Raw genomic sequence first — 7,431 nt, 5'->3', positions numbered from 1 at the left:
CCCGTCCTACAATTGATGTTGGCATTCGCGGTTGCCAAGAAAGGATGGCCAAGGATAACAGGAATTTGGCTCTTAGGATTTGGGACCGGTTCCGTGTCAATGACAACGAAATCAATAGGAAAGAAGAATTTATCAATTTTAATCAATACATCCTCAATGATACCCCTAGGCTTTTTGATTGATCGGTCGGCAAGTTGCAAAACTACCGACGTTGGTTTAAAGTCTCATAAACCTAATTTGACATATACCGAGTATGGAAGAAGATTAACACTTGCTCCTAGGTTAATAAGAGCCCGATTAATGATATGATCACCAATAATGCATGAAGTAGTAGGTGAACCGGGTCCTTAAACTTGGGGAGAGTGTTATACTGCAAAATTGAGCTTATTTGCTCGGTTAAGACCACTTTTCTAGGTGCTTGGCTTTTGTTCTTCCGCTTTTGGGTGCACAAGTCTTTCAAGAATTTGGAATAAGCCGGAATTTTCTTGATTATATCTAAAAGTGGAAGATTGACTTTCACTTGCCTAAACATGTCCATGATTTCAATGATTTTGGCCTTTTGCTTGTCATTTGAAATGGATCCTTTTAAGGCATCCGAAAATGGAGCTTTTGGCTCAAAAACCTTTTCAGAATTTTTCTTTGAAGTCTCTTTAACACAACAAGTTTTCAAATCATTTTGCACATCTTTCTTTTCAAATAACTTTTCAACACATTCTCATTTATATGGTCATGCACATGCAATGAAGGAGGAATATGATTTGAAACGGGACGGGTGTCAACTTGTGGTTGCACCAGTTCACTCTGTTCATTGGACATACCCACTTGGTTGTCCACAATCTTTCCACTTCTCAAGGTTGTCACCGCATTGACATGCTCTATTGTGTGATCTTCCAATGAGGAATGAGTCTCTACAACACATTGTTGCTTTTGTGGGGCATTTAAAGGCATTTTTCCCTTTTCTTTTGCATTCAAAGTACTAGCTATTTTACCCTACTTGGGTTTTTAGCTTAGCAATGGATTGAGAGTGAGAATGAAGCAATTGTGTGTTTGCCTCCAAAGTCCCCAAAGCGGTTAAAACTTTCTTGGGAATATGATGGTTGATTAGGAAAATGAGAATTTGAAAATTGGTTTCTTTATGATTGATATGATGATCTAAAACCTTGGGAACCTTGGCCTTGTAGTGGAGGTGGAATGTATTTTCCTTGAAAACCGCCTTGGGAAGGGTTTGAGCCCTCCCCTTGGTTTTTCCAAGAGAAATTCGGGTGATTCCTCCAACTAGGATTGTAATGATTTCCATAAGGGTTGTTCCCTTTATTAGTAAAAACAACATTTGCTTGTTCATGATGCTCACTTTGCACATGTCCATGGGGACAATTGGAAGTAGAATGTAAAACACTTGAAAAAGTCATACAAGTCTCATTAGATGCATGATGAGAATGGTTAGGGAAGGAAGATACTTGATTCACCGAGTTTTGGTTGATTAAAAATTGATCAAATATTTGAGATAATGATTTCATCTCGGCGGCAATTTCATTAGAGTGATCGACTTGATGCAGGCCAACACTCTTCCTACCATTAGAATTTCTACCATTCTTCGAAGATAAAGTATGATGCAAAGAATTTTCACTCATACTCTCATAAAGACGCCACACGTCATCCTCATGTCTATTAATGTAAGAACCACCCATGGAAGTATCAACCATGCCTTTGTAATTATCCGATAAGCTCTCGAAGAAATATTGAACTAATTTCCATTTGGGCATGTCATGATGTGGACACTTCCTAAGCAATTCATTAAAGCGTTCCCATGCCTCATGAAATGTTTCTCCATCCCCATGTGAAAATTCTCGAATTGAGGTTCTCATGGCATTGGTCTTTAAAACCGGATAGTACTTCTTCAAGAACTCTTGTTGCATTTCCTCCCATGAAGTTATTAAAAAAGGCTTAAGATTGTTAAACCAATATTTTGCCTTGTCTTTAAGGGTGAATGGAAAAAGTTTAAGCCTTAAAACCTCTTCCGGCATGTCCGTATATTTTACGGTGGAACATACTTCAAGAAACTCATCCAAATGCTTGTACGGTTCTTCACTTGGAAGTCCATGATAATTATGAAGCATTTGAATGGTTTATGGCTTGATTTCATAGTGATGTGCTCTAAATGGTGGCAATTTAATGCATTTGGGTGCATTATATTCATTAGGCACATAGTAAAATAAGGGGAGGATTAGCAATTGGAGGTGTAACATAGGCACCTTGGTTGCCTTGAATGATGGGAGGTGGTGAAGTATAGTTTGGCCTTGGCATTCCCAATGGAACTTGGCCTTGTTGTTGTGGTGGATGAACATATGGCCTTGGCATGCCTAATGGTACTTGCATGTTATCATGATGCACATTGGGGTGGAGGATACCTTGTTCGTCTATGTGACTAAAGTCCTCCACATGGTCCTCATTGTGTCCTTCGATTGATGCAATGGATTGACTAGAATTACCTCTTCCCCTATGATTTTGAACAATGGATTCAAGATGAAAATTTAAAGGGACAAGAGTGGGTCTCAATGATCTACGACCATGCATGCACAATGCAACACAACAAGCAATAATAACAAACATTTCACCTTCACAACAAATCAATAATCAATGAACTTCCTCCACATACAATGTTTATACTCCCATGCTTTAACAATATGCAAGAAAAGTAAATTGCCTCCACGCGGGCTCACGATTTATCTAAGAATTGAATTACAAGCCTCCACGTGGGCCGACGATTTAACTAAGGGATGAGTAAAGAAAAGCTCACAAAGGTCCTTTAGCACTTTAACTTCAATTTTTTAGCTTAGCTTAGCAATTTTTTTTTTTATAAATTTTTAGCCTTTTTCCTTGCTTGCTTAACTCCTTTGCTTAAATGCTCATTTGCTTGCTTCCTAGCTCAATGCTCCTTGTCAATCAAGAACAAACACAATAAGTAACAAAAATTGAAAACAAAGTAAAGACACGATCAAAAGAGTACTAATTCCTAATTGATTGCACAAATATGACGTTGCCAATCTTCTCTATCCCCGGCGACGACGCTAAAAATTATGATGTCTTCCCGAGTGTGTCACACAAAACAAAGCACAAAACTTTGAGTTTGGAAATTAGTGTCAAGTGGGCACCATAATTTAAATTTATAAACCGCTGAACACCAATACTATGTAGTATGAGTGAGAAGGGATTGTCCCAAGTGATTGAGTTGTCAAACTAGCTCCAGGAGTCAAAATTAGCGTTACTAGGTCAAGTGATCAAAATAGTGGTTGGTTGGTTGAATTAAACTAGATGTAAATTAAACTAAAGTAAGCAATGCAATATAGAGAATAAAAGATAGAGAGAGAGATCTTGGGGTTTAGAGATCACCACTAAGCATAGCTTTTCTACACCTTTAATGAATGATTAATGAGGGTAAGAACATGTATTGCAATAAAGTTTGTGTGTGTGGTTATTTCAACATGCATGGATGACAAATTAAGCATATATTGTCTAAACAATATGGTGGATAGCACAACATATCAAATTAAGCCATTAATCCTTACTTTAAGCTCACAATCTAAACACATCACAAGGTTAGAGATACATGTTACTTACTTTTCATAAGTATGGAACATCAACAACAAGCATGGATTGTCCTCCCATTGAACAACTACACTACAACTAAGCTAATGACATGAAATTAAACTAATTAAACTAAGGGAGAAGCACAATCCATAAAAAAATGAGTATGAACCATCAAATAAACCACAAGAACATGACATTAAGCACTGAGTCTTGACAATCTCTAGATCTGTAGCATCAACATACATAGACATGCATCAATAACACAAGAAATAGAGACAAACACATGAACATCTATTCTAGCATACATAGACATATGGATAGAATGAAATGATCAATTGGAAGCATTAAACCATATAAATCATTAAAGAAACAAGATCTAAATATATAAAAGTGTCAAGACATGAATCACAATACAAATCCCCTCAAAAATACATAAATTAAGAAATAGAAAGCATGCTTAGGGCTAACTCTAGCCCCAAGAGGATGTTTAGCCACTCATGGATGATGTCCTCCAACCCTCAAGGGCAAGCTCCATGGAATAAATCTGCTCCTTGGTTGATGAAGAGTCTCCAATGGTGTCTCTATCCTCCTCCTCTTCTTTGCTTCCTCCCTAAGAGTTCTCTAAGGTATGGTATGATATGAGATGATACACAATACTATCCTCTCTGCTCTCTCTTACAAAAAGTAATCCTTATCCTTATATAGGTAGGTTAAATGACACCCAAAATGAGCTGGGGTCGTACAACAAATATTCCCCAATGATTAGATAAATGACAACTTTTGTGAGCTGGAAATTAAACTTTTTCGCATTGGAGGAAGTTCGATCGATCGAACCTTGGACTTGGATCGATCAAACATAGCTGAGATCTATCGAACTGAAGTTGGATCGATCTTCAATGGCGGCGCCTTTTTGGATAAAAACAAATCTGAGATATTTTGAAAATATTTTTGGGAAAAGGACAAAAGTGGTTGGTAGGGTGGTACAACTGGATAAGATCAATCATTTGGATAAAAACAAATCTGAGATATTTTGAAGATATTTTTTGGAAAAGGACAAAAGTGGTTGGTAGGTTGGTACAACTGGATAAGATCAATCATTTCGATCGATCAGAGAAAGAAGTTGGATCGATTGAACTTTTGAGATCTTTGAACAGGGACAAACATGGCTCAGATCTATCTTGAAGTGCTGAGATCGATGAAAGTTGGATCGATCGAACTTTTCTTGAGATCGATCGAAGTTGCTGAAATTCCACCCTTTGCTTCCTTTTACTCTACTTTGCTCCTTTCTTTGATTAATCCCAGAATTGCTTCAGTTATGCTCTTATGTGGCTGAGTTAGCTTTTTTTTGGGGATAAGTACCTGAAAATGGAAATAACTAGAAATTAGTACAAAACGGTAAAATAAGATAGATAAAGGTTCAAGAATAACTAAGCTTAAGGGGTTTAAATATGCAATTTTCAGTGCTCATCAATAATGTAAAAAAAAAAAATATATTTTTTGGATTTTTAAAGTTAAAAAGTCAAAATAAAGTCAAAGATAGTGAGATGAAGAACCGAGATCGATCTGAACAAAATATTTGATCGATCTGACAGAGAGCTAAAAATATGCAGGTTTTAGGTTCAAAATTTTTTCTAAGTGTTGGAACTCAAGATCGATCGAACTTGAAGTTTGGATCGATCTAAGAACTTATGATCGATCTGAGAATAAGTTCGAATGATGGGACAGAGAGGTGATTTAGATGCAGGTGGATGCAGGTCGAAAATTTTCTAAGTGTTGGATGCAGGTCAAAGTTCGATCGATCAAACTCTTTTTTGAGATCGATCGAACTTATGCAAATTGCTCAATTTCAACATAAAAGTGCATGCAATCCTAATCAAAGTTCCTAGCAATACATACGAACCAAAAACAAGTATCTAGATTTCGCAAGAAATAAAATCAAAGATAAAAATGAAGGAGGAATAGGGTTTTGACACCCTACGAAATGTCTTGCTAGTCTTTAACGTCTCTAGCAAGACGTTGGGCTCTTTTAGCCTGTATCAAACATCGTGTAGTGCATCCCCTCCTCAATGGGGTGATAAGTGTTTTGAACTCTACCTAACAAATGGTTCTTTAAGGAACTTGTTGGATTAAACTCAAAAGACGTTTTTGGTCCTTGGTCAAGACATTCTTTGGGCTTCCATGCCCTTTCAAAACAAGATTTTGAAACAACTTTTTTTGGTTGAAGATGGACTTTTTGAAGATGGACTTTTTGCAACTTTGGTCTCACACAAAAACTCAATTCCTTCACTTTTGATGTCATGACATTTTTCTACAACATTAATCTTTTCATGCTTGTTAAATAAATTGGGAGTTGGATTAAAAAAATTCAACTTTACCTTCATGTGGCCAAATGAGATTTTCATTATCCCTTCCTACAATTAATGTTGGCATTTGCGGTTGCCAAGAAAGGACAGCCAAGGATAATGGGAATTTGGCTCTTAAGATTTGGAACCGGTTCCGTGTCAATGACAACGAAATCAACGGGAAAGAAGAATTTATCAATTTTAATCAATACGACCTCGATGATACCCCTAGGCTTTTTAATTGATTGATCGGCAAGTTGTAAAACTACCGACATTGGTTTCAAGTCTCCTAAGCCTAATTTGACATATACCGAGTATGGAAGAAGATTAACACTTGCTCCAAGGTCAAGAAGAGCCCGATTAATGATATGATCACCAATGATGCATGAAGTAGTAGGTGAACCGGGGTCCTTAAACTTTAGAAGAATATTATGCAGCAAAATTGAGCTTACTTGCTCGGTTACGACCACTTTTCTTGGTACTTGGCTTTTGTTCTTTCGCTTTTGGGTGCACTAGTCTTTCAAGAATTTGGCATAAGCCAGAATTTGCTTGATTGCATCCAAAAGTGGAAGATTGACTTTCACTTACCTAAACATGTCCATGATTTCATTTACTTTGGCCTTTTGCTTGTCATTTGAAATGGATCCTTTTAAGGCATCCGGAAATAGAGCTTTTGGCTCAAAAACCACTTTTAAGACCACTTTTCTAGGTACTTGGCATTTGTTCTTCCGCTTTTGGGTGCACTAGTCTTTCAAGAATTTGGCATAAGCCAGAATTTGCTTGATTGCATCCAAAAGTGGAAGATTGACTTTCACTTGCCTAAACATGTCCATGATTTCATTTACTTTGGCCTTTTGCTTGTCGTTTGAAATGGATCCTTTTAAGGCATCCGGAAATGGAGCTTTTGGCTCAAAAACCTTTTCAAAATTTTTCCTTGAAGTCTCTACAACACAAGAAGTTTTCAAATCATTTTGCACATCTTTCTTTTCAAAATCACTTTTTAAATCACTTTTCAACACATTCTCATTTATATGGTCATGCACATGCAATGAATGAGGAATATGATATGAAACGGGACGGGTGTCAACTTGTGGTTGCACCGGTTCACTCTCTTCATTGGACACACCCACTTGGTTGTCCATAATCCTTTCACTTCTCAAGGTAGTCACTGCATTAATATGCTCTATTGTGTGACCTTCCGATGAGGAATGAGTCTCCACAACACATTGTTGCTTGTGTGGGGCATTCAAAGGGTTTTTTCCCCTTCTCTCTTGCATTCAACGTACTTGCTATTTGCCCTACTTGGGTTTCTAGCTTTGCAATAGATTGAGAATGAGAATGAAGCAATTGTGTGTTTGCCTCTAAAGTGCCCAAAGTGGTCAAAACTTTCTCTTCAAAAGCGGAACTTCTAACATTTCCTTGGGAATATGATTGATGATTAGGAAAATGAGAATTTGAAAATTGGTTTCCTTGTGATTGATATGATGATCTAAAACCTTGG

At 37.1% G+C, this 7,431-nt stretch overlaps 1 pseudogene; it reads left to right on the top strand.

The window, feature by feature from the left end:
- Positions 1-1,761: 1,761 nt before the first annotated feature.
- LOC132305758 (small nucleolar RNA R71) lies at positions 1,762-1,860 on the top strand (annotated as a pseudogene).
- Positions 1,861-7,431: the final 5,571 nt, after the last annotated feature.

Source organism: Cornus florida, unplaced genomic scaffold (genome assembly GCF_030987335.1).
Source record: "Cornus florida cultivar Cherokee Brave unplaced genomic scaffold, ASM3098733v1 CherokeeBrave_3.0.0_Hap2_Chr04, whole genome shotgun sequence".
NCBI classification, from domain to species: domain Eukaryota; kingdom Viridiplantae; phylum Streptophyta; class Magnoliopsida; order Cornales; family Cornaceae; genus Cornus; species Cornus florida.
This window is presented reverse-complemented; position numbering and strand designations above follow the sequence as displayed.